Below are 13,672 nucleotides of genomic sequence, written 5' to 3'. Positions count from 1 at the left end.
ACCTGGGCCCAATCTCTATAGGCTTTTGCCAAGGCTTTTGTCCTAATTAAAATCTAATGCCTTGAGCAACTAATGATGACAGGGCAGTTTTCTGATCCAGAGACTATAAGGTTCCAAGAAGAGCTAGAACCCAGAAGGAGACTTTAGGAAGGAATATGGACTGACCACATCAAGGACACTGGAGTGAAGGTCATTCTGCACAAGTAACCTGGGGTTAGGGGAGGAGAGGTGGACAGTTTGCAGGAGAGACAACAATGGCTGTCATTTGTTTCTACTGTAGGTTTTTATACATGTTTTTGGGTTATTTCCAATCCTCCCAATTCCCTGCAAGGTAAGCATCATCATTCCTATGTTATTCTCTTTGCAGAGAATGTGCAGAATTGATGCTTTACAACTCAAATATGATTCACGAGGAAATCTACCATGTTTTTCCTCTGCACTTTGCCCAGTTATGCTACCCTTTCATTAAATGTATCACCAAGGTCCTGCCTAGGGCTAAAATTCTTTAATTTTAATATTCACCAAGAAAGATAAGTGTTAATAGGTGTAAACAAGAAAAAGAGTAAATGTGTGCGTTTTTAGATATTTCCTCTAAACAACTTGAAGTGTTCTGGAAATACTTTTTAAGGGTATAAATCATCTTCCCAGTAAAAGCCTGCAAGAATCTCAAATAAACTCAAGAAACAGAAGAGCACAAATAAGGAGACTGAAAGAAAACCTGGAGAAGTAAAGACACAAGCCTAACTTGGGTGAAGAGGAGGTGAGTCCACCCAGTAATGAACTTGGCAGTGCACTAAGAGGGCTGTTGTCTGTGCCACAGTAGTAACATCATCCTCAAATGGTCATCACTAGCTTTTCATGCTACTTTTCTACCAGCACTTGGTAATCTGATGTAACCACAAGGAAAAAGTGCTCATCCCCCAGATGGTGAGAAAGCCCCTGCCCTTGGGATTTTTGTTTTTCACAGGACTAGATTCCTACAAATATGTTTATTTTTTATGACAGTGAAGATCCATTTACATATTCTTAATTATGTTTCTACTTGCATTGATAGGAATTATCTTTTACTAAAAGTCTGATGTCTTGATCACTGATGTCACCCTGAGAATGTTCACTCTGAAAAGCAAGCAACACAAAAATCAAAAAATTTCAATTCTTGATGACAGCCATTAATGGATTTAATTAGTGCATGGAATTCTAAGACAAACAGACACATGCTACCCTTTTAAGAGAGATATAAGAACAATCTTTTTCCTTATTAATTTGCAATTAGTTTTCTAGAATCATAACTTGTGTTGGACTTTTAGCAAGAAAAAATACTCAAAAGGGGATGAAGAATATTTTAATGAGGTTCAACTCTGGTTCTGTCATGTTTGGTATCCAGAAGAGAATGCAAACTATTCCATTTACTAAATTGCAAAATATCTGATATTGCAAGGATGACTTTTTAAAGACCTGAAACAAAGAAGTGGCCTGGGTTGTACTTGGAAAAAGCAAATAGGTGACAAGGCGCTTTTCAAACACACTGGATGGGCAGAGTAGAACCAAGGATGTTTGGATTTCATAAAACTATTGGTAAAAAGAAAATGTAAATCAAAAATTACAACTCACTGCTCTTCATTTAAAACATTAGGTAACAAAGAATCACTGAATTCTACTCCAGAAACCAATATTGCACTGTATGTTAACTAAGTAAAATTAAAAAAAATTAAAAAAAATAAAGTAAAATAAAACATTAGGTGGCAGATAATGTAAATGTCTTCAATAATAAATTACAGTCTTACACTTAAACTTTCACAATATTTATTACAAGGGAGAAATGCAGATTTTTAGAAGTACTATTTCTTTATGTCTAGAAATACTACTAGAAATTTACTCTATAACTTAAGATAATTCTCCTGAACCATTTGGAAACCACCTTGGGGCAACTGGGTGGCTCAGTCAGTTAAGCATCTGTCTTTGGTTCAGGTCATTTTCTCAGGGTCCTGGAAGCTGTCTGCTCAGTGTGGAGCCTGCTTCTCCCTCTACCTCTGACCCATCCCCACTGTGTGCTCTCTCTCTCACTCATTCTCTCTCCCAAATAAATAAAATCTTTAAAAAAATATGCCCACCTCTACTTAAAATGTGTATTTTCCCAAAAAAACTTAAATGTTAAGAACAACACTTATATTTCATATATGCACAAGATATACAGTAACCACTTAAAGTGTATGATGAGATATCAATGGATGAATCCTGGGAAAATAGAACTCTGTCTCCACATTTTATAAGCACAGACATTTGCTTCTCACTAGAGTTTTATTACTCAGTTTATTTCTGATTTACAAAATGTCTTAGAAGCAGTAAAATTATGAGCAACTTAGTCCCAACTGCCATGTCAGAAACTGAGACTCCAATCTTCTTCCAGATCAGAAGCTGACTTTTCATTTCCTCCAAACTTCATCGTCGGTGACCAGGTGTTGGGATTACAAGCTGCCGCCAGAAGCCGGAGCAGAGCCGACTCCCCTCCTTCCTGGGAATTCTAGTGCTTGCTGAAGCCTCAGCACAACAGGGGTTCTCCGCCCTTGGTGTTCACTAGAATCCTCTGAACTTTTTACAACTACTGATGCCTGAACCCTTGGAGCACAGTGATTAAATCAGAATCTCTAGAGACAGGGCCTGAGCATTGGTATGTTTGTAAGAGCTCTGCACATGATTACAATGGGCAGCCAGGGTAGAGAACCACAGATAGATGGATGGTCAGATCCTGGTCAGCTTATTATTGTTAACAAGCTGGGGAATGTTGAGTGGAGGAAAAATGAGGGGAAGTCTCCATGATAAACTGGCAGTGACTGGAGAAGGCTCTATCTGCAGACACAAGAGGATGGAGGCTGCACTCCCTGTAAATCCATTCAGATTATCCGTAAATATAATCAACCGACACCCACATTACAGCCTACATTTGAGGTTCTAAGACATCATTTTTTCTGGAGACAAGTTTTCATTATGGAATAAAGAGGCTATATGCGTGCTAGCTATCTTCTGGGTTTGCCACTCCAAATTAACTTCCTACCCTTCTCCATCCTGGGAAGCTGACCTATAAAGGGCTATATAAACAGATCCCCCCATCCTTTGACTCCCTGTTGGGAGTTGAGGTGTTCTGATAGGAGATCTGAGGGAAAGAAGAGAGGGAAACCGGAGTGTGTATTCCCTGACTTTGCTCCCTGTGGGAGCTCAACCGAAAGTCATAGCTCCTCTCAAGGTGTCTCTCCTTGCAAGTCCCTATAACCACTCCCGCATGCATCTGCATGCCCAGGGTGCAAACTCTCTCTGCTCTTAACAGCTCTGCTCCTACTCTGTCCTCTCCCTTTAAAACAGTTCCTTTACTGAACCCCATATGAATGTTACTGAACCCTATATGAATTATCCTAATTTGGGCAATCTGTTTCCTGATAGGCTCCTGACACATATTTGTTGGTCAAAGATGTTCATTTTTAGATCTTTAAAGAACTAATGAGAGATGCCAGGTGCCTGGCTGGCTCAGTCGGAAGAGCATGTGACTCTTGATCTTGAAGTCATGAGTTCAAGACCCACGTCAGGTGTAGCGATTACTTAAATTAAAAAAAATGAGAGATGTATACAAAGATTCAAGGTGTCATTAATGATTTTGAAGAGATTTATTAGTCAGGACTAATCAGAATGGATGCTACCTGTGTCCTAGAGGCCTGTGACTCTGCTAGTTTGTAACCCATTAACTGCTGGATCATCAGGACTCTAGGAGGGAGGCAGAGGGAGGACACTCAGGACACCTAGGGTGGTGACTAATTTTCAGTCAGCATAGAAATATTTCAGTATTTTAGTATAGCCACAAACAAACAAAAAACTGGAAAAAATTATATTGCCAATAATAAATTATAGTAGGTTTATATCTTAGGAGAGTACTTAACAAATATGTGAAGATAATTACAAACTACTTGGCAAAAAACAAAGCAGTTACAAAGCATAGCATCCTGATTTTGTTTAAATACATATGTATACATGTATTTATAACTTTAAGTGAAAAGAATGAAGAAGTATATCAAAATGTTAATAATGTTTAATCTCTTAGTGAAATAATAAATTATTGCAATTTTCTTCTTTAAAAATGTATGTGTTTTCCAAAATTTCTGCAATGGAATGGATTTAATTTTTATTGCAAAAATAAGAACTTTTTTTTAAATGGAGCACAGTAAAAAAAGTTGTTTTATTTAAACTGAATCTTAAAGACCTTTACATGTTTATAGTGAGCATTTTCACTTCATCTCAACAAAGATTTACTGCTTAATCTTTATATACCAGGGAATAAAAAACAGAAACCCAATGCAGTTCAACACTGATGGGCTAACAACCAAGTGGAGAAGGTGGAAAGATGAAAAAATAACACATCATTATGATACAGGCAAGAACAGAAATATCTAAAGATTCAAAAATTCAGGGAAAAGATAGATGAATTTTGTCTGGAAGGAAGTCATAGAAAGCTTCAGAGAGGAACTAAAGACTGAGCAGGACTTTGAAGACTAAGCAGAAGTTCAAAAACCAGATAAAGCAGGATGGAACTTTGCTAGGAGAGAAACAGTTCACGCAAATGATCTCAGGCATGAAGCAGCCAGGAACTAAACAGAATTAGCTCCGCTCTCCTTCTCCTAAAATAGAAACTTGCAAGGACGTTGACTTTGAGGACAGGGAGTATGCATTTATGAAAAACATACTATATGACAAGGACTGAGCTAGTTTTTGGTTTTGTTTTTTAAACTGCAACTATATTACAAATAAGAAACCGGAGTCTCAGGTAGGTAAGGGCTATTTTAGATATCCCAGAACTATACCTTAATTACTTTGTTTATATTATTCTTCTGTTTATATGAATCTTTAAAGATATATATTGTATTCTATCAGTTGTTCTCCTTACATGGAAAGGATTATGAAGAACTGCTGGTGTGCAGGGTTTTGGATTTACCCACCACAGCACTTCCTCATCACCACAAGAGTTAAATATTAACTCTCTGCTGATACCTGTCTGTGGTGTGTGTATGTAGGGGGCAGGTAGTAATGGAACATGTCATAAATGTAAGCAGTTTGGGGAGCTACTAGTCAGGAAATAATGTGTGCCATATTGGAATAATCACCTTAAATTTAGGTGAAACCTTCAAAGAAAGCAAATCTTTAAGTCCAATATGGGAATTAAATTATTTTAAAACTACATGATGTTATGAACTCTAGACCTGGTAGAATTTGTCAAAACTATTGATAAAGAGGGGTGCCTGGGTGGCTCAGTCGTTAAGTGTCTGCCTTCGGCTCGGGTCATGATCCCAGAGACCTGGGATCGAGCCCCACGTCGAGCCCCACGTTGGGCTCCCTGCTCCGTGGGAAGTCTGCTTCTCCCTCTCCCACTCCCTCTGCTTGTGTTCCCTCTCTCGCTGTGTCTCTCTGTCAAATAAATAAATAAAATCTTAAAAAAAACTATTGATAAAGAGACAAATTCATTGTTTTGAAAATATTTTTCAATGCTATTTTACACCACTTATTTTTATTAGAATGGATTAATTCTGGGCTTATTGAGTTTTTGCTACTTGTCAATATGGAAATAGTAATTCTTTAATAATATGCCTAATGGACCAAATTCTATAAATGTTTAACATAGATATCAGACCAAGTGTCACTCTCTAGGTTCCTGGATAGTGCAGAAATCAAATTAAATCCAGTCCATTTCTCACTATGAAGGGATTTTATTTGGGCATGAATTTATTTGGCCAAGACAATAAATTCAGTTTTTCTTCAACATGAACCAAATTAATTTCTTAGGTGTCACTTTACTCCACTTAGATCTCTGTTCTTTGAAGCCCAGGCATCCCTATTAAGAATCTTCTAATAATTCTATTATAGCTCAATCTTAGACCACCTGACTTCAATGCGATATTCTCTATGAAAAAGCAAGTTGACTTGAGTTCCTTTAAAGTTTTAAAAAGTTAATATTTGCCAAGCACTTTGAAGATAAAATGTGTCAAGAGTAATAATTATTTAAAAAAATAAAATCATAGGGAGCTATCCTTCCATAAATTTTCTCATTTTTTTTTAATCCACACTTCAATATCCCCCAAAGTCAGGAGGCAGTGCAGATATAAGAATATAGTCTGTATTTTCTTTCAAGTTAATGCAAAGTCAGGCCAGAAAAAAATGTACTTTTCATACCACATTTTGCTCCCCACAACTTTTAGACACCAGGCACACTTAAAAGCACTATTCTGAGTGTGAAAGAAGCACTGCATCCAAAAGTCATGAGAAGGAAAATGACCAGCTTTAAGTCCCAACTCTGACTCTGAAGGCCCTGTGATTGTGCCACAATTCCCATAACCGCCAAACCAGGAGAGGTGGTTTATATCCTCTCTGCAGACAGACACCCCCGCTCAGCCTCGGCACTGCATCTGTCCTACCCCAGATAACCTAGCATAGGAAATTAGCCAAATTATTCTAAGTATCAAATCATCAAACACCATGAGTGTGGGAATTTGATCAATTCTATAATTATTAACTCTTTAAAAGACTTTTTTTTTTTTTTTAGAGAGAGAGAGCGAGCACATGAGTGGGGGGGAGGAGCAGAGATAGAGAGGGACAAACAGACTTGTCCACTCTGAGTGTGGAGCCCCACTCAGGGCTCGATCCCATGACCCTGAGATCATGATCTGAGCTAAGATCAAGAGTCCAACACTTAATCCACTGAGCCACCCAGGCACCCCAAGAGATGATGTTTTTAAAACCTTCCCATAAAGTCAGTATTCCTATGTCTTTTAAACCCCTAACTAATGAAGCAAAACATTTCCATATAAGAAGTCCAACAAAGCCATAAGTGATTGGATACATTAATGCCCATCTACAGAGGAGCCAGTAGAAAATACACACCAAGGTCATGCATGGATAGAGGTCAGAAAACTCTCGGAACAGTGGGAGAAATCACGGTGCTGCATATTTTGCCTGGGCGAGCAAGGGCAGCTCTGGGTTGGTCCTTCTCAGTAAGCCAAGTGAATGCTCACTTTTAAAAGTGGCCGTTCTGAGCACTGAGGTGCATTTTTCCAGGAATTTTTATAAAATGCAGGCATAACAGGTACCTCTTTTGACAAATCTGTTTGTGCTCATATGCAAGTATGGCTTGTCACTTGGCACTTTATGAATTACTTCTTGAAAAGGGAGTTCTGCTTTCAGCAAATAGTCCAAACAAGGACTTTTCGGAGGTAGGTGTTGCAAAAGTCAGGATATAGCAGTCACTTTTGCTAATGTTCTAATCATAGGTATAGATACTGCCCAAGCCAAGTGAAAGCTGAAAAGTCTTCAAGATATTAAACTAGAAGAAAAAATAGCAGAGATACTGTGGATCACAATTCAAATGGATGAAGAACCATAGAATCTTAAGATGTGAGGGCTTGAGTGGAACCTTATTACACTAGACTGGATAGTCTAATTGTTTTACTTACTCAATTCAGAGACATAAAAACACGTTGTCTGTGAGATCTCTTAACCTACAAGGAATACCAAGTTCACATTAAGTGTGTATGACACATCATTTTTTTTACCCGGTCTGCGGTATGAAATGCAATGGCAAGTAAGCCAGTTGGTGTAAGGGGTGGCCTTGGTCTACTCTTTTCCCTCTGTTTCTGGCACCCAGGCAGAGCAGGCAGCCACAGGTATTCAGGTAGGGTGTGAAAGACTTACTTTTTTCAATCAAAGGTCCTTTGAGAAAGTTTTATTTTATGCTCTCAAAACACTTATTCACATGTGTTCATGTGGAAATTGCTTATGTTTTCAAAATAAACTCCAAATCTTTCTCCAATAGGGTAGGAGATTGGGGAGAACATGGTCATTCATCATGTGCTATGGATTTTACACACAAGCTCTCAGTTCATCTTGATCACTGCCCTGTGAAATATGATATTACATCCATTTTGCCTGAGAGACCACTGAGGTTCCAAGAGGTCAAGTAATCTGCCAAGGATTCCAACCCAGTTCTGTCTTACTCCAAACTCAAGGTGCTTTCATTTTATCTTCTTCTTCTTTTTTTTTTTTTTTTGGAGAGAGAGAGAGAGAGAGAGAGAGAGAGAGAGAGAGAGAGAGAGAGAGAGAGAGAGATGGTGTGTGCATGAGTGGTGGTGGGGGGGGGGAAGGAAGGAGAGGGAAAGGGAGAGAGAGAATCTCAAGCAGACTCCGTGCCCAGCGTGGAGCCTAACCTCACAACCCTGAGATCATGATCTGAGCCAAAATCAAGAGTCAGACGCTTAATCAACTGAGCCACTCAGGCATGCCATTATCATGTTTTAAAAGCATGTTTAAAATATGTAATTCTTATCTAAAGAACAGTCAGGCAAGCCACGCAGCAGGATTTTCCCTAATTATACAGCATCACTGTAGGACTTTTGAATGACCATTTTATGCTTGAAACCACCACCAGAATAGAGGCTAAGTGTGATGTTTCATATTATCCTGCTTCTTACCTTCTTGTTCCCTACTCTCTTTCCTCATGGTTTCCAAATACTCTTCTCTTTCTATGGACACTTCTCTTATTACAGCTTCATTTCTCTCCCAATACTTTGGCAATTAAATAGAACCAGCAGATGTTGAGTCAAGTACTAAAATGGTGTTGGTTTCTCCTAATCATTCCTGGTGGACATGCTCTCAATATGTGATATGTAGCAACATTTTTATGTCCCATGGTTTTGGTTTTTTTTTTTTTAAGATTTTATTTATTTGTCAGAGAGAGAGAGAGAGCAAGCACACAAGCAGGGGGAGCGGCAGGCAGAGGGAGAGGGAGAAGCAGGCTGCCCGCTGAGCAAGAAACCCAATCCCAGGACCCTGAGATCATGACCTGAGCCGAAGGCAGACGCTTAACGACTGAGCCACCCTGGTGCCCCATTTATGTCCCATGTTTAACTTGGATGTTGTTTCTACACAATCTTGCAATATGATATGATCTGCCAATGCAACAGGAGAGCATGTATCTATGTTGCTCTAAGGAGTAACCAAAGAATTCTGAATCAAGATCTTCCGTGCGTGTGTGTAAAAGTAAACACGTGTGATTGTCACAAAATCCAAGTTTTAAGTAGCTTCTCTAGGTCACACAGCTCTAAAGTGGCATGGTCTATATTATAAAGCCAGCTTCACTCAAGTGCCTTCTAACTACTTGGTACTTCTACTTCTCCCCTCAGAACAGACTATAAATAAAATTGTTAATGACCCCACAGAAAATACAAAGACTCTAGTGGAAATAGACTCAAAGAATAAACACATCATGTATTGAAGAATGACTCTTAGAATGTATGAGTTGTTCTGTTTTTCATTAATCAGGCACAAACTACCAAACACATGGTGCTCTTTCAGAAAAACAGAAACAGTATGGACACAGAGAAAAAGGAGTAGGAGTTCATGTAACCACCAGAATCACATTTCTTACAGGACACATTGTAGGAAATCCATTTTACATCATGACCTATTACACAATACGTATATAACTAAAACAAAAGTTTCATAAAGCAATACTTATCACTATGTGCAATGCACTCTGTTGTTTTTCTATTTCCTTTCTTAAATAATGCTCATGGTGATCTACAAAATTGGTTTCATGATACACTAATGGGTGAGACCCACACTGAGGACTCAAATCCTGTGCAGTCACTGCCTTTATCTGTTGTCCAAGGCAGACAATATTAATATATCACGGCGTTCTTTCTGATGAGTTTGGCCAACCCTGAGCACCCTTGTCAAACAGCATTCTAGGCAGCAACTATCAGTTGGAATTGGGACAAAGACATGACACAGTCACTATCTAAGTTCCAAGGGGACAGATGGAGAGCTAGAGCAGCTATTTTTCTATTTACTCTCTTTCTGTCCCTAGTGCTTGCTTAGGGTCTAGCACACAGTAGGCACTCACATATCCACTGAAAGGTTGACTCACTAAACGGCCAACAAGGGTAGAGGATAAACTCTGGCTCCAAAAGTTCCTCTCTGAATCCTTTCTCTCCCTCCCTTCATTTTGTGGCTGTCTTTAAATGTAAAGCTTTCAAGATTCAATGGCTGTGAGTACTGTATGTACCCTCCCTGCCTTCCAAACCCCATCGTGTAATAAGAGTTATCTGCACTGGGCTACTGGATAATATCTCTGTTACTTTCAAAGACAATTGGTTTACACTTAAAGAATTACCGAAAAGGATTATGAAGTTCAAACCATGGTAGAGTTCCTTGAAAAACTGGTCCTGGAAGGACCTGGGCTGGATATTGGGCATGTATTTTTTCCTTTCAACCTTTCAACAATATAATGTTTCATATCATTACCCAATCTTATTGGTGAGGAACCAAACCCTTAGAAAAAAAGAGGTGAGGTCACTCAGTTAGTAAATGTTTGGCAGAGCCAGGATTTAAACCTAGGTATTTCACTGTTGTTTTTATTATACTTCAGCTGCTCCCAAAAATGGTATATTAAATTACAGAGAAACAATGGTCAGAAGCTTTGAATCCATTTGTAGTGTGTGAATTTAACAGGTTATCACACTGGAAAAATAAAACCCAATACCTTAGTACTATACTTCATCATATAACTTTATTTTTTCTTCACCAAATTTTTGTGAGTTATTCACTGTTGGGTATGTTTTCCTTGGCAGCAGTTAATCTTGGCTCAGACATAACTTCTTACTGTAGAGTAATTCAAATGTGTTAAGTCCTCTACTACACGGAAGAAAAAAAAAGACTCTGTGTGTGTGTATGTGTTTATGGGGGTCAGGTCCAAGGGGAAGTATAAAATGGAAACAATATATGAATTGGGTGTGTGTAGGGGGCAGTTATAAGTAGTTGCAAGGAAAAGCAACAATACTGGCCTCTTGGCTCTCTCTCTCACCAGAAGCAGTGTACGGAAATGGAGTAGAAGAGAACAGCATGGGTCAAGTTCAACTCACATCCACCCCCATATAAGTATACGCAACCTGACACAATCACAGAACCTGCAATGTGTAATTTGCCCAATCATGATCATGAGTCACTGTAAAAGTTACTAAGAAGGTCGGCTGGGAAAGTATATTTCTGCTGCAAGTTTACAGCAGTTGTTTTCAACTAAGAACAATTTAGAGGACATTTGGCAATGTCCGCAGACATTTTTAGTTGACACAACTTGGTAGAGGCCACTGATGCGGCTAAACACTGTACGATGCACAGGCCAGCCTCCCTGCACAGGACAAATTCAATGGCCAAAATGTCAACAGTGACAAAGCTGAGAAACCCTGGTTTACAGTGTGATGCAACTGCCTCGATGATACAACTTTACTCCAGCTGCCTCTCTGGCCTCAGTCTCCTCATCCACAAAATGGTGATGACTATAGTACCTGCTTCACTGGGTGGTTGTGAGGATTAAGTGAGTCTTACCATGTAAAGCACTTAGAACAGTGAGCTCACCATTGTGCAGGGCAGCATTTCCCAAAGTATTCTGGGGATTCTGGGGGCGGAGGGGGGGAAGGATTCTGTGGCCAAATAAACTTAAAAATAGTAGATTAACATCAAACAAGTTTCTTTATTGCAGAACTTCTCAGAATCTTTAATAGATAAAAATATATGGCACGCAGAATTTTCATAACCAACTAAAGAATCCTACGCAGAATCTTGCAGGATCAAACACACTTTGGGGAAAGGCCAGTGTGGTGAAAGGGTGGTGGATTGAGACAGGACTTAGCTCTTGAGTTTACTACGTACCCACTGTGAAGCTTGGGTAAGTCCCTTGACCTTTCTTGGCCTCTGTGATCACCAACACAAAAGAGAATTTGGGCCCTTCCAGTTGTGAAAGGCTCTGATTCACTGAATTGCCTGCATGATGAATATCACTAGTAGATCTCGAAGTCATGCATTATCAGATGGCTAAGACATCACAGTTCAAATCAAGAGCTGTGACAAAACCCAGGACAACGGTGTCTACCAAATCCTTGTTTTTGAAGAAGCTCAAATACCCAATACAGGAATCAAGATGAATAGGTGAATGCAGTATAATTTTTTAAGCAGAAAGCAGAGCTGGCAAAGAAGACTATGGATGCAATAAAAAAAGGTCTCAACCCCTCAAAGTATACACCAGTATAATTTACTCTATTATCTCTTATTAGGTGCTAAATAAAATCAGCAGAGGATATGACAAGACAGGATTGCTATCTCAAGGGACTCAAACTCCATCTGAGGAAGATGTAAATACATAAGGCACCCCATGGGTGTCTGACGGACATTTAAACAAAGACCCAAGGAAGCAGAGTAATCTTAGGTGTTGCCATTTTTTTTTAAGAAATCAGATGTACAATGGCAAAAACACAAAATAAAATTTAAAAACAAAATGTAAACATCTATCTTCTTCTTTGGGTTTCTAACTGCACGTTCTCACTGCCTGACGTTCAGGTGTTAGGATGCACCTAAACTGGAGGGTGTGTATGTGGATTGTCATGCACTGTGATCTTCACCCCTCTGGGTGCACCACACAGTCTGGCCTGAATCCACCATGCATGACAGAGGTGGCACTGGATGAAGAGATCTGTGCCTCCTATTGTCCAGGGCACTGTTTCATTGTATAAGTGGAGTTTCTCACTCTGGAGTACATAGCAGCTATGGCTGAATGAGTAGCCGTTGTACCAGTAATCCTTCTTTTATTATTAGTCTCTGGGGACGCCGGTAGGCCCTCTGTCAGAAGAATAACTTCAAAAAAAAAAAAAAAAAAACCAAAAAATGTTTTTTGCATCTGTGGACCCCTTCTCACATGAAATGCACAAAATAAAGTATACTAGGTTGCAAAGGAAACCATTACACTGAAATATCTAAATACTAAAATGCACATTTTAATATATGTGACTCAACATATTAAATAACAAGATCTAGCAGTATGTCTAATAACATGCCAAAGCTGTGTCACATGTAGACAATATTTCTAGATGTCAGCAACAACTGTAATGTGATATAAGTTACCTATGATTTTTACTGGTGACAAAATCACAGGTCCTGCTAAAATATTACTGCAACTTGTTGCCTCCACTCCACTAGTTGAAGGAAATGCTAAATTTCAATTAGAGGTGAGTGCAAATAAAATGCAAACACATTTTTATTTTGCATCCAAGTTCATGATCCCCTGAATTCTAACCACGGGCTCCTTGTGATCCACAGACTCCAGATTAGAAAGCCCTACATTTCGGTGAGGTCATAAAGGCTCAAGAGCTTTGGTGATTGAAGAGAACAAAAAAATGAACTCATCACATTTTTCCTCTTCTCTTTGGAAATAATTCCAAAATGATCTGTCACAGTAAAAACATTCAGGTACACTTACAAAATACTTGCATATGTTGAGCTCATTTGATTCTCCTAACAGCCTTGTGAGGAAGGTACTAGATTAGCATTAACCCCAGAAAGTGATGTGTGTCCATGCCACGTGGCCAGAAGTTAGAAGTTAAGGGCTGAGCTGGGCCTCAGACACAGAGCTTCCAACATTCAAGTCCATACCCAGTCCATAACTGTCGTGTGGCACCTATAATGTTGGGGCCAGGGAGGGAGACAACAAAAGTGAGTGTTAAGACTTCTATCCACAGCAACTTACTTAACCTAGTTACTGCTAGACTGAGCAGGCCCTGGTAACTGGTAAGCAATGTTAGCTCATTTCTCCCTG

General features: G+C 39.2%; 1 long non-coding RNA gene across 1 annotated transcript; it reads left to right on the top strand.

Moving 5' to 3' along the window:
- The first annotated feature begins 4,518 nt into the window (after positions 1 to 4,518).
- On the top strand, positions 4,519 to 12,311 carry LOC113934120. The gene is made up of 3 exons (XR_004819554.1): positions 4,519 to 4,807; positions 7,844 to 8,036; positions 12,138 to 12,311. It is a non-coding gene; the product is annotated as an uncharacterized LOC113934120 (long non-coding RNA).
- Positions 12,312 to 13,672: the final 1,361 nt, after the last annotated feature.

This window comes from Zalophus californianus, chromosome 13 (assembly GCF_009762305.2).
Source record: "Zalophus californianus isolate mZalCal1 chromosome 13, mZalCal1.pri.v2, whole genome shotgun sequence".
In the NCBI taxonomy this organism is placed as follows: Eukaryota; Metazoa; Chordata; class Mammalia; order Carnivora; family Otariidae; genus Zalophus; species Zalophus californianus.
Note: the sequence above shows the minus strand (reverse complement) of the source record. Positions and strands in the feature narration are given on the sequence as shown.